General features: G+C 37.1%; 1 protein-coding gene across 1 annotated transcript in view; it reads left to right on the top strand.

The window, feature by feature from the left end:
- Nucleotides 1-14289, top strand: part of mbl (splicing regulator muscleblind) — a 228005-nt gene that overhangs the window by 86386 nt on the left and 127330 nt on the right. Inside the window, exon 2 of the mRNA XM_076135994.1 lies at nt 3275-3316. The gene's annotated coding sequence lies outside the window, so the exon portion shown is untranslated. The remainder of the gene's footprint in view (nt 1-3274; nt 3317-14289) is intronic.

Below are 14289 nucleotides of genomic sequence, written 5' to 3'. Positions count from 1 at the left end.
GAAGTCGATAAATAAAATTGAGTGCAGTTCGTCAGCAGGCGTCATTAACGTGTGTCTGTCGAAACGACGGCGACATGCTCGTAAATCATTACTAATAATACGACCGCCATAGATTCACTAAGTGACGGATACGCCCGTCTACACCAATGTTCGCTCTCAAGTTTCAGAAGAATACTACGAAATACATTTTTTATTTGAACTCGAGAAGAACTTTCAGTCGCGTTGATGCGTATGAATGACTCGATTAATTAGTGTTACTCGTGTTAACATATCCACAAGCAGTTAATTTTTTTGCATTATTACCTTAGTAATTATTTTTATGTAAGACGTTTTGTAAGATGTTGGATAACTGGTCCCGTTACCTGTGCAATACATATCTTACCAGGTTTTACGACGCTTGAAAATTTATGAAACGTTTTATTAATAAAAACTTTACGAAATAAATTAAAGTTACTGCTATGAAGTAAACAATGAAAGTTTGCTCAAACATAAGAGAGTAAAGGTACATTCACACTGACTCATTACACTCAACAAATTAGTATTCAGTCACCATGAACCGAGATCGACCTCGTCACGATTCCGACGAGATTCGCACGGCGACCTATTTATTATAATTATTCACTAAAGTAAACAAAATATAACGAACCATTTAACACTGTCATTCTAAATTAACGATACGACCCGTCTAAAATACCTACTTTCATGTTATTTGAACGAAACATCAGATTTATATAACACCTGGTTTCTTAAATCAACTCAGCCGTTGGCATTAGGAATGATACAAAAATATAAACTACACGCAAGCCGTAATTTTGTAGCAAAAATAAATTGTTTACGTCAAATCATTTCTCTTCCAAATTATTATTTACAATCTTGTTCGGTGGTCAGAAAATAGCCACCTGTGTTGCAGAGATGTGTCAAAACTGCTGTTTATATTGATAGCTTTTACACGAATAAATGTTTACCTTGTAATACATGTTACATTCTCAATGAAAATTGTAGGCGAAAAGCTCTACGAAACTGCACTATTAATTCTGTCTGTCATAATAAAAGACGTCTTGAAGGTTGCACTGACACGATATGAAGTAATAGCTACGATTATGATTCCCTACTAATAAACTATTGGTAACCTAACATAGATTTGTTGAAGGGTTATTTGTCGATGAGTAATTTGATTACTTTTATCTAATACACAAGCTCAAAGAATTATAGTATATGAAAATTAATTAGATGTTATTTTATTGCGGTAATTAAGATAATTCAGTGGCAGAATGTGACGCAGTGGCACCGCGGAACGAGTCGGTGCGCCTCTCTAATTGAATCCGACAACATCGGAGAATAACTCCAACTTCAGACCAACTCTAGCGTTGAATCCAAATCATAATAAAACTGTGTTTAATTCAGTTTCACTTGAAACTGATATGTGGACTGGTATATGTGTCGTGCTACGCTACATGACGAGAATGAAACCAATATTGTCCCGTAGATCACAAGTTCATAACTAACATCCCGGAAAATAATATACAGTAAAAGTTATACGTAGCTAGTACAATAGTACCAATGTAATGTATTTACTTAGCTCAACTCAACCGAGCTACAACCACAATCTGCCTCTGTAAAGGAAGCCAGCTCCTAGTTAAAGCATAAAACAGTGCGGTATAGACATAATCAAAGTTCCAGAAGTGTACCGGCCAATAAAGCTGGCCGAAAGCAATCGGTCGCCTCTATTCGGCACAATACTCTGTGCCACTCCATTCCCACTGTTCTCTCCGTTCACCGAGGAACGAGTGCAATTTCCCGCGTTCCGTATCGCGGGCGACGTACAAAAATTGCTTTTCTGAACGTGAAAATATAGAGAAAAAAAGCTGGTGCCATGCAAATTTTTGTAAAGTCATTCGGAGGCGTGCGTTTGTATTTCTCGGGTGAGGGTAAAGAAGGCGAACGATTGTCGCGGGGAATTCCTTTATTTTGTAAGAGGGATATTGCGCGTCGCATGCAGGCGAGCCGGCTAGCAGCTGCCGCCCGAACGAGCGTTGTTTACCGGCGGCGACCGGCAATACGCCCGCATCCAACTCCGATGCACCGTCGCACCGACAAACCGCTCTTATTAAACACGACTATCCGTGATTACACGCTACACTCGCTCCACTCCTCCTTCATAATCGACTCTCACAACTCGCCAGTTAATATTACAAGCACTAAATCACGACGTGACGTAACAAAAGAATTCAGCCGTGTTTATCTGGCAAAAGTTGTTTTTCCTAAGAACATCAGTAGGCTCAGGTCTCGGCCCGGCTACGGGTCAAGGCTCGATTTGCTCGTAAATACAAATAAATAGGATACCGTCTGAATCTCATTGCCTGATGCTTATCATATTTTATGGTTTCGTAAACTAGCGTACAAATGTTGCAATAAGAACGTATTGTTTCATCCGTTTATAAGATTGAGCTCGTTGTATAATAAACATTGTTTCTTGTATAAATGCAATTAGCGTATGAATATTTTATACCTGAATTTGATTGTAGTAAAAAGTGTTTGGTTTGAGTTATCTGCAGGTATTTCATCCTTTGTTACGTTGAATTATGAAGAAACGCCAACTTTTGGGCTCTACAAGTCGAGAATATTATATTACCCAGTTATAATTATTATGATAGGAGTGTTTTCAACAGAGGATTCCAACTCAATTTAAAATTTCCATCCACAGTGGAATTCCAAATATGTCAATTTCCATTTCAGTGTTCCATTTACATTTCTCTGTGGGGAATACCAAAAATATCAAACTATCTCATAAATGACCCTTGTTTTAGCCGACTTAGGTATTTTTTATTTTCATAAAACCGTGTCAGTTTTTACAACGATGTAAAATTTTCGAAGAAAATCATAATATTCGTTTTGGCATATATTTTAGGAGAATGCTGTTCATCGGTATCCGGTTGGTCTGAAATCGATCTCTGTTCATGCTACAATAAGTTTAAATCTGGTTTTGTACATGGCCAGTAAATAAACTAACTCTTATTTCTATTTTAAGTAATTAAATTATATGCCAATTTTACAATATTTGAGTCATAAAGATTTTCTACATAAACGCAATTCACCTGTAACTTTTTGTGTAACACCCAATTACGTTATAAAAATATATTTTTATGAAAGTGGTTTTCCATTTGGATATATCGATGATAGTAATCACATTCAACGATATTGTCTCCGATCCGCCGATGCGAAGATTTTCCTTCTACCAAAACTAAATAAGCTGTCTATAAAATTTTGTTTTCAGGTTACGTTGCCGCCTTGTAGCCAGGAGATAATTTGCGAAAAGGTAAGTCCTCATAAGCATCTATTTGTATTCACGAGCATGGGAACTATTTCTCGGCGGCAAGCGTGGCCTCTCCAAGCTTTTGATCCTTTTTAACGGCGAATATCAAATGAGAACCTAGCACAAAAATATTATAAAAGTTACATACGCAGTCACACTTAACAAGCAATCAAAAAGGAAACGCTGACAATCGATGTAAGGTAAATTCAAAGAAACGTTTTTTAAGACATCTACGAGCTCTGTTCCTAATGCGATTCTAATGCTTTGTTCGAGGAAACAATAAAATTTAAGTGTAATGTTCTCGATTCATTTGAATATACAAAAAGGCTTGTTCTCTTGTTTGGGCGCAGATCTAGTTGACAGTACGCGAGTAAGAAATACCGACTACACAGATTTCCATTCTACAAAAAATGAGTTGAAAATGAGCAAGTAACATCTCGGTTCAGTTTACGAGTTTCATCGAGCTCGCTTTCGTCTTCCTATTTCGTGGTGGAATAGCCCTAATAACATGCCACAACTCATTCTGATTTATACCGTCTCGTTATAATTGTGCGCTTCGCTGGCGCGCCGCTATTGCCTGCTGTTGCAATTTTCATGCAACCGATTCGCGAGAATGGATTTATTCTTTCTGGCAATTTGCTCGTAACTCCCAAGCCTGGTATTGCTCGAGATAATTTAATTTTGAAACAGCTACGCGGCTAATGGAGCTTTTGTGCTTCATTCACCTATTCTAGACTTTATCACTGACTTGACTTCTTTTGTTAAGGCTCAGTCAAATATGCAAATGTACAGATAGTGAGTCATTAAATAAAAGCTGTTCTTGAAAAAATTGTATTATGTAAATGGAGCGGATTCTGGGTTAATATCAGCACGGGTAATTTCCAGTCATGTTAACGGGCGCTCTGAAATCGTGCGAAGGACGTCTTAAAATAGTGTACCTATTTATTACGAAATGAATCAGTGTGTGTTCTAAAGAAACTGTTATGCGGTGTGTACATATAAATAAAAACTAATGGCCGGACATTTACAACTCAACACGGACATATAAAAATATTAATCGCCGGTCGTAACTTAAATATCAAACTTGGGCTGTTCCGTTCGGTTCAGTCGCATTGATAGCCGCGCCGTAAACTAGACTAACTCCCGGTTTAACGCATCAAAACTTCCCAGTTGCTTGTGATTACGAACTCTCCTACAATACAATCAATCGTCAACTTTTATTTGACTTATCTTGGAAATAAAAAACAAGTAAACAAACGTTGGGTTTCGGATTTCGTGGATCCCGGTACAAAGTTTGAAGGTGAGTCGGCGACCGTCTCCCTAATAGAGAAGAAAAATACGTTAATGTACCCTCAGATCCCGAAGACAAATAAACCGAGGCGGACAGGGACGAAATAAAAGCGGGGAGGCACCGAGATAAATAACAATGATCTTGCGGAACGAGTCCGCGCGGCCCCGCGCCCGCCGCCGCCACTGTCACACTACTTACACTTATCCCTTTTTATTAGACTAGCTTACAAATCATTTAATACCCTCTAATAAAAATAAATCACTATATTACGTAATTCCTCCAACTTATATTACTCCTACCTTATAAGGAACATTAGTTATAAATCACTGAGGATCAAACGACCTCGCCATTGTGGACGTAAACACAAAATACGTGTTGAAAAATAGCCAAGTATTTAGAGAAGGCTCGCAGGAAACTTAACCCTACAATGAAATGGATAGATCCAATGCTCTGCTGTACGAAACAATACCCACCGCTTGTCAGTTGCGGAAGTGTTGAATGTTACAGGGTTGACAGTACGTAGAGATTCTATTTTAATCGGAATACAGATAATGCTACTTTTTCTGCGAAATTAAAGACGAGAAAGATTGTAGTTAAATTCTACTGTTTTTTGCTTTTAATAAATTTGAAACATGTATCTACCCATTTTCTTATAAAGTCTACTAGCTTCTTATATTGACTAGAAATAATGCTTGTGCCACTGATCTCATGTTCCAGTTCATGTTCCAAAACAAAAAAACTTTACCTGTAAGTCAAAATATATTATACTTCACGCTACTGGACTTTTAATCTCTCAAAAAATTACAAAACAGTTTGTACTTTTACTAACTCAACGGTAACTAATAGATACGTCTATTATGCTGATGAAACCCCTCCTTAAAACCGACATCTTAAATAAATTGTTTCTTAAAACAATACGTTTTAATTCTAATACCCTTGCAACTTTACGACAATTTAGCGTCGTTAAAAATTTTAAAATGATCCAACGAAACTGGAATAATTCTGACCCTTTCCTCAACCCTGCGCCGAGCGAAGCGGATTCCACGAAATCTTTTTGTCTGCGTCAAGCTGCCGGCTTGTCATAATCTTCTTCCTCAAAACAATGTCAGTTTTAATTAAAATACTTTAAAATAATAAAACTTAGAATAAAAGAGAACAAAATTGAGGCAATTGTACGCAGCTTTTATCGCCGAAACCGGGAAATATACAGTTGCGGAATTCATTCGTTTCGTAACTGACGTTTATGAAACTGACACAAATGTTATCTTTTGTTAAACGGCTGGATATAAATTCGATGGTAAGTGATCAACGTAGTTAGTTGGTTATGAAAACAATAAATATATATTGCGATTGTTAAATACGATCCTACGCAAATGCCACCTGAAATAACGGGTCTATTTATAAACTATCGAAATGGAAAAGGATTCCAGTGTTCATTTTGAATGAAATTACGTGCGACAGCATTGTGCACTTGGATAACGTGCGAATAGAAATTACTAAACTTATATCCGAATTACAGATGGGACGGGCCGGTAACTTTATTAAACCAGTAATTAGGCAGTTTCCCGTGCCCGCATACTTATTGACTGCTATCTAGAGTCGAGTAATGACAATTAGAGAATTTAACTAACACAGTAAGTTTCATTTCAACTAACATATTTTAGGATCAGTATAAAGTTAGTGCTTGTCCGTAAATAGCTATAAAGCCACAACTACGATTGCATATAATTTCGTTTGTCACAGTGTTTCGAACAGCGGGAAACTGTATGCGCTGGACTGAATAAAATCCCTCGTTGTTCCTCTGTTGAAAAGTAACTAAAAATAGATAGTTTTGCTACAGTTTACTTAGATAATTGAAGGGTTAAGCAGCACAATGGACAAATAATTAGTGTGATGGAAGCATGGCACAGACCGCGGTCCGCGGAGCGTGTGCCTGCGCACTGCACTCGCTACCGACCCACTTGGCATTAGTTCTGCGTAAGGACAGAGCACGTCGTGCAGTCGACTTAACTTTAAAATACAATTATGAGAAAATAGTTTCAAGGATAGAATTTTCACTGCAGTTTATGATTTAACAATGTATGCGGAAATTTGTCGCGTTTTGTAGCTAAATGTTGTAAAGGTGCATAAAATAAAATGTAATTTAAAAACCTCACGCAATCGGAAATTACTTTAAATAAAAGATGTTATCGCAAAATATAATTGCGGACGAGTTTTGAATATAATTAGTAATAAAACTTATATGTTGCAAAAATTACGTAAATATAGAAACGAAAACAAAATAGTAGTAGTACTCAGCTAAAATATAATAATTATTGCCATGAAACGTCCCACTCTCGTCAGTTTTCTGTGTTTACTAGCAGACAAGTTTTGAGAAAAGATACAAAATGAATATCGCGGAAACGTAATATCGATTCTAACATCTTCGTCTATAAAACTATTTTATAGACTTGTAAAACAAACTCACGAGATCGTAGGATTCCATCGACGACATATTTATTCTATTATAAAAAAAGAAATTGCGTCATATACACCTTGAAGATATTTATAAAATATATCTAGACATTAAGTAGTGAAAGCCAAAACATTTTTATTTGTGTGTTTTGCCTTTGTACGCGCGTCATTCGAAATATACGATGTGGATTTAAACGTCGCTATAAGTGTTACGCAAATGTAGCACACTAGATATATGCGACCGCTTTTTGTTATTAAAGATGTGTTATTATGACGGAAGCCAATCATTTGAGAATTAGAAGTTGTACAACTTGCGAGCCAAACTGACTTCTTTATAATGAATATTTATCTTAAAGTGCATCCTGGCTGAATTCTTGGTATGATTCTCGAGATCGCACTATGTTTTGATCCTCATTAGAGTTCTAGTTACTTAGAAGATATATGTATCATATTTTTACGACTACTTTGAAACAAATCGTAAGCTACACGTCAGAAGTATATCTTCCTTTACTATACTCTTATTAAGTCATAGCTACGTAATACTACTTTTATGAAATAGTAAATACATAACATTCCACATTAATCTTTATTGATATCATTTATTTATAAGTGCGTAATAATGTCAGCGACTCTACAGTAGTACACACGAGTTAGAAACCGCAATATCACTACTCTACTGATATTACATTCCCGTCGCCCCCTCCCCCCGCGGCCGACGCCATGAAGTCCCGGCCCTCACCCCGCGCCACCCACCACACAACCCCATAGGGTAATGAATTCGACCACAGCCATTCTATCGATATGACCTATAAAAATTTAGGACGCAATTATTGCTTAATCACTTCATGTATGAATTCAGAGAATACCTCGACGGTTGTTATTCAGTGCAAATTACAATAACGAGTATGTTTGTCAATTTGTGCAAGGATTTGAATCGACGCTCGATTGTTTTAGATTGTTGGCCACGTTCAGCCTCATAATAATTGTTTTAATTAAATGCATGCTTTTCTACAGCGCTTTTTGTGAATTTTGTTTTCATATTTGTGCTAGTATATTCTACACATTCTTGATGAATAGGAGTTCACTTGTAGGTAGTTTGTAGAAGATTTATTTGGTGATCAGCTCGAAACAATAAAACCTTTTCAGCCAATCGAAAAACTTATTTCAAAGCAGTATTTTTAGTTACCAAACGATTACTCTTTATATTTGCTTTGTGTATTATATTAAAATAAACTGTTAGCAATTAACAACAAAACATCCGTTCATATATTTTGGAACGAGTAGTTGCACTACAACGTACGAATTACAAATATGTTTGAATTTTTGTTTATTTCGTTTACATTTGGGTATCAAATATTTTGTTTTGTTAATATAATACAAAGGCTTGTTGTGACACAATCGCATACAATACGCGAGTGAGCTTGAACACCCGCCAGCGCCTACTAGCTACGAAACTCACTCCCCAGTATAACATGAGCTCCCTCACTCCCCACGGCTTCTTCACCAAAACATCGAAGAGCAAAAACCCAGTACGATACGACAGCTCTACTCAAATTGGATACATTGTAATAGCGAAAGCGTGTCCCATAAAGAACATTCTATGTTTTGTACATCTGGCTTGTTTCATTACGCGACGTAACGCAACCCTCTATTTCAATATTTAAATCATACCAAAGTTACGATACTACTGACTACTCGAATACGATATTAAACACATAGAAATGCAATATTCCGTGTATATTTACAAATTATTTTCGCACACACATTTCACAAATACATTACATACATTTCACAAATTATTACAAATGATTTCAGTAATAAATTGGAAAAACGCAAACATATACCTATCTAAGCCGTTTAAATAAAATTGTATGATGATATTCAAATGACTGAAAAACGCAGTTTCAAACTATCTACTTGATAAAAACGTGGGAGATTAAAGTGAGTAGTGTCACCAAAATATTTTCCGTTGCGCACTAAATGAGTGACAGTCAATATTGTAGGCGAGCACAGTAAAACTCTTACGTCGCTACGATCTTACAAGCCATTTGTCAAACGGAACACAAACATGTTGTCAAATGAAAACAATTGCAGCTTTTATCGCCGATCCACGGGCACTTGGGCACCAGAATATTGTGTCCGATACATCACAACCGCTTTTATAGCTTCCCGTTTTGTGTATTTAGTGCACGTAAAACTAAAATTATTAGCTGATTTAATTTAATAGAAAGTATTAGTTTGGTTCGATAATTGCAACGCTGTCTATTTGTCAGGATAAATGATTAGCTGTTGGGTGATTGCCAAGCGCTCTTTAATCTTCGCTCCTAACGATTTAATTACGAGCATCGATTCAAAATCAATCAACACTGATTTAGCCACACCCTATTCTAAAGCTGAGCGAATGCAATGTTCTATGTTTAAAAGAAATAACATTACTATCGATACGGCCATGTGCTGTATGAAATGTAAACACGATTATCGTTGTTACATCGCAAATCATTCGTTACGGTTTCAATGTGGCGGTAGTTGATTTTGTATTCCGCCACTAGTGAAGTATGCAATAGCCGGAGCGGAATCAGACGGAAACAAATTCAATGCTGGTACGTACGGATTGCTTCATAGTCGTAAACTTTGGCCCGACTTCCCACGTCCGTTGTTCCGGGCATTCATTTTTAAACAAGTGATTTAGATACTATAAAGTTTCACTGTTTTGCTTTCGAGTGAGTCAAATGCACTTGCTGCTTTTTGACTCAACGTACACGACACCCCTTAAAATATGAACGTACTTTCTTCGAAAATAAAATCTTACTTCGACGGAAACAGTGGAGAATCTACTGTATTTGCAGTAAACTGTTCAAAACATTAGTATAAAGTATTAACTGCATGGAAATAGTTTGACTCAGGTTCGTTTGTTAGAATTATTAGGCAGCATTTTTATTCAGACATACATTTCTGTGGAACAAACAAAATATCATGTTACAGATTTTGGCATGTTTATGAAAAGAAGTGTCCAAGCCGACAGTCTAAAACTCGGTAACGTGTAAACATGAGAGTGGGTAACAAAGTACTCTAGGCATCGGTAGCGACTAATCTTTTAGCGCGTCACCGGCGCACGCACATAAATTGTGGGTGAATTACGAGCCGCCCCGAACGAAACCGACGTTACGTACTCACCTTCTCCCGGCTGTAAATTTCAAATTCACTAGGAGCTTAGTCCAGAACAAATAATCGAATTGTATGCGTCATCCAATTGAAAATTCCCCTTTATTACTTTTATTACGAAGTGGAAATTATTACGTCCGATAGCACTCGGCTGACACTTGCAATTTGCATCGATATGTGCAAGATTATTATGTTGCAATCGAGTTCATGTTTTGCTCACGAAAATATTTGGCCTCTGCTTTTATTACGGAAAGTGTGTTTGAAAAATGTTCCATTAGGGTGCAGTACTAAATCACATATCACTTTTATTTCGGTTCCACGAACGAAAAGAAATGAATTAATTTCGCAAAAGTGTCGTGTAGTCTCGCGACTCGCTCCTAACCGAAGTTAGTTCTTCATTATTACATTTCTGTTTCCGGTCGTCGGATTTTGATTTATGACTTTAATTTGGCAAGGTTGGCGACGACAGGCCGAGACATGTCGGAGTGTTTTCAAGGAGCCATCGTGCAATTGTTTAATTAATCTTAAGCTACGGAAGCGCTGCGGGTGCACTACACTTGGCCCAACTTTAAACTCGTTAAAAGTTCCTTTGAAACATTTGGCGTCAGATAAGCCGCAGTGAGACTTCGGTTCCGAGATTGTTAACTTATCTAGTGTTATAATTAAACATCGTCCCATGTTTCATTTCTCGCCACTTTCTTTCGTTTACTTATGCCAAGTGATAATGAGATATTTCACGTTTAATTAATAGCGTTCTCCGCAATATGTTCGCTTGAGGTGAATACGGAGCAAACTTGCAATGCTTTTAAACTAATATTGTTCCTTGAGAAATCAAACAGAAAGTAGTTTAATTAGAAAATGTTATGTCTAACACAATTGGAAACTATCACGTAGCTTCTGATATCTATAAATATGTGTAGAGACAGCGTCCCGGGTGGTTCCTTCTATTACATAATTACCTACTAGTGATAGAGTACCCAACCCGTTCCCCTTGTCTGACATAGGCGTGGTTCAATTAGCACCTGCTTTTTTTAATGACATTATTTCGTAGTACCTATTAACATTGAACATTGTGGGAATAGTTCCAATTCCATCCGGTCGATCAGGTACGACTTACAACCTTAATTATGCTTTTAACATGGGTACTTTCAATAATAGGGTTGCTACCCTAGCTCACCGCATTTTTGCCTCAAAATACTGTATTTAAAATGATTGGACTGCTGTTATTCATTAGCCCTGTTGCTATTAGGTATGTGGAGGCGTAAAAAGTGACAAGTTGGCAGCCACGATGGCGTGGTGACCCATTTCCTTCGGCAAGCGTTACATCGTGTGTGCAATAATGACGTTCCACATCACATGCTCATCCTTAATCCATAGAACAACATTAACATAAACAACCTTTAACATGTTCGTTTTATAAATAGAATTTGTTTCACGTTTATAATCGCTACCATTATTTCTTTTGTTTATTGTTTAATACTGAAATGCACGCGGACTGTTCTCCGTTTGAATGTACGAATTCGGAAACAGCTACGAAAAGAACATTCATGCAATGTTTTCGAGGCTTGGAAAGACAGAGAAACGTTTAAGGAGCGACATAGCACCATGAATTACTGGAATTGAGAGGACAATAAAGTGTTTGTATTGTCATTGAAGGCACTCCGAGGCACTGTCGCCGTGATCGCCAAAAGCATGTACATAACAGCAAGCATTCAGCGAACAAGGCTCATTCCACGCGTACAAGATGGCCGACAATGGCCCTTAGCGGATAATTACTCAAATAGATTGCCCATTGGGGCATTGTCTCTGTGTACTAGCGTTATATTAGGAATGTTTCTGACTGGCATATCAATAACGAAATGCTATAGCATTTTAGTTTATCAACGGTACGTTTGTTTTCATATCGAGTTGATTTCATTAAGCATATAAAAAGTTGAACAACCAACCGATAAAACGAGTTAAATTTTACGTTCCTATCAAATTCATTACAGACATCAATGCTAAATGGACAAAAAATGTTAAAATCCGATTTCTTCGTAGCGAATAAATCAAGGCCAATCATTTGAATCCCTTTAAATTGCCGAATCTTTGGAAACGTATTCAAAATTAATATCTAATAAATATACGAATAAAAAATAATGTTTTCGCGACTTCATTTCCACGTTGGGGCGTCGGGCCGGCACCCGCCAGAATTTTTCCCGGTTCGCATCACGGGCATTTAATCAGGGGTTTTGATCAACACGTCCTCGCTTGGTAATATAATTACAGTTAACAGCAGTGCGGCGACGTTATCGGGCGTATAAATTAGAGCGATTTACATTTACGGTCGAGACATAGGCCCCGCCATTATCGTGAATGATGCGGGGTTAGGTGCGGGCTCGAGATCATCGCACCACGATTGGTGAGCAATTGCTGCTTAACTGAGCCGCTTGTCGCTTGCCGTCGCCCGAGTCGCGCACTATTAACACTACATCAACACATTTTATTGCATATTTTAAATTGTTTACGTCGAGAATTTTCATATAAGCATACAATTATAAAACGAAAATTCGCTGCAGATTTAATTTGTGAAATTTTATTCACAATTTGTGAAGAGAGATAATTTTCAGGTGGTTAATACGTACATGTTATTAAAAGCCTGAAACTTGAGACCATTCCATGTTTTAAATATTTCACGCTGAACAAGAAAATCAATGCAACACATTCACGCTTGAGCATATTCTAAACTTCCTATTCCAAATTAGCTTACGCTTGTAGTTTCGCGGAACAGATCCAACAAAACACCAAGAACATTGCTAACTAATAAACATGTAAAATTGAATTAAAGTCGTTCATTACACGTTCACTCAAATTACATTCGTCATTCCACTCATAAATTTAATTCCCATATTTCGCGCAAAACCTGTGCAAATTGGTCTTAATTTAGTCGAAACATATAGCCTTAATGGTATAAGCAATATCACTTTAATACGCAGGGGTAGCGTAAGGGCTGCTTCCACATAATTCTCCGATATAATATTATTTATTATAGCCTTGGAGACAATCCCCTCAGAGGCTTTGATACAACGTTACACTGGTGTGTGTCTCGCTCTAAGTTTATACTGTGAATAGTGCGACAGATTCAATGGAGCGAACGGTACAATTATGTCGTTTGTCAATGTTATTCTTGCATTGAATTCTGATGTTATTCGCCGAGAATTTCATAAAAATTCAGTCTATAGTGATATTTAGTCAGAAAAAGAAAGACGCCTTCATTATTTTTGCTCTCTTTCATTAATATTCTAATTATATGGGTAGGAGTTCATATTTTGTAAAAAAAACATATAACATAGAATATGATTTATAATATAAGCTATTTTGAATAAAATGGAATATTATTAACATTTTCAGCAGCCCTAGAAAGATTTCCTAAAAGTAATAATTACATTTCAACACTTTCGAGAAGAACGCGAACTGTAAGCAACACAAATTACGCTAATTAAGGTTAAGTTAAACGCCTTTCATGTTATACAATCAATGAGCCTTTAAAAGCCAATTCGCGAATCGCTGTTAATGTATGTAAGGGCAATTTGATTTACAAGCACGACATAAGACGGATCATTAGTGTACAGTCGGCAATCGTTCCGCGTCATCGCAACACAATACTCCTGATCTATGCCTCACACGAAGCTGTATTACTCACTATAATCACGGATTTAATTGTCAAATTGCACTACCATTAAGCACATTCAAGTCATTCATGTCTTCGCCGATTGAATATCGCCGAGTTTTGAACAATCTAAGCCGCTACACGCATATAAAATGATTCTAGTCTACAGTGAGAACATTTTAAAACTCGACTCTCCTGAAATTCGATTCCGTTCGACGCGGACGTCTAACGTTGCACGTGCATCGACTGGCTAAAGAATTCCACTGAATGTGTTCAGTTCCAATATAGAACTTCAGTCAAGTCAACTTTATATTTACATAGCTAATCCGAAATGGAATAAAGGATATCACTTGGAATATGTATGAACAGCGCGTAGAGTCAGCAATGAACACAACTCAGAGCGTGATAACATTTACGACA

The sequence above is a fragment of the Anticarsia gemmatalis genome, chromosome 3 (genome assembly GCF_050436995.1).
Source record: "Anticarsia gemmatalis isolate Benzon Research Colony breed Stoneville strain chromosome 3, ilAntGemm2 primary, whole genome shotgun sequence".
Lineage (NCBI taxonomy): Eukaryota > Metazoa > Arthropoda > Insecta > Lepidoptera > Erebidae > Anticarsia > Anticarsia gemmatalis.
The sequence above is the reverse complement of the archived record's forward strand: the minus strand, read 5'-3'. Positions and strand labels throughout refer to the sequence as shown.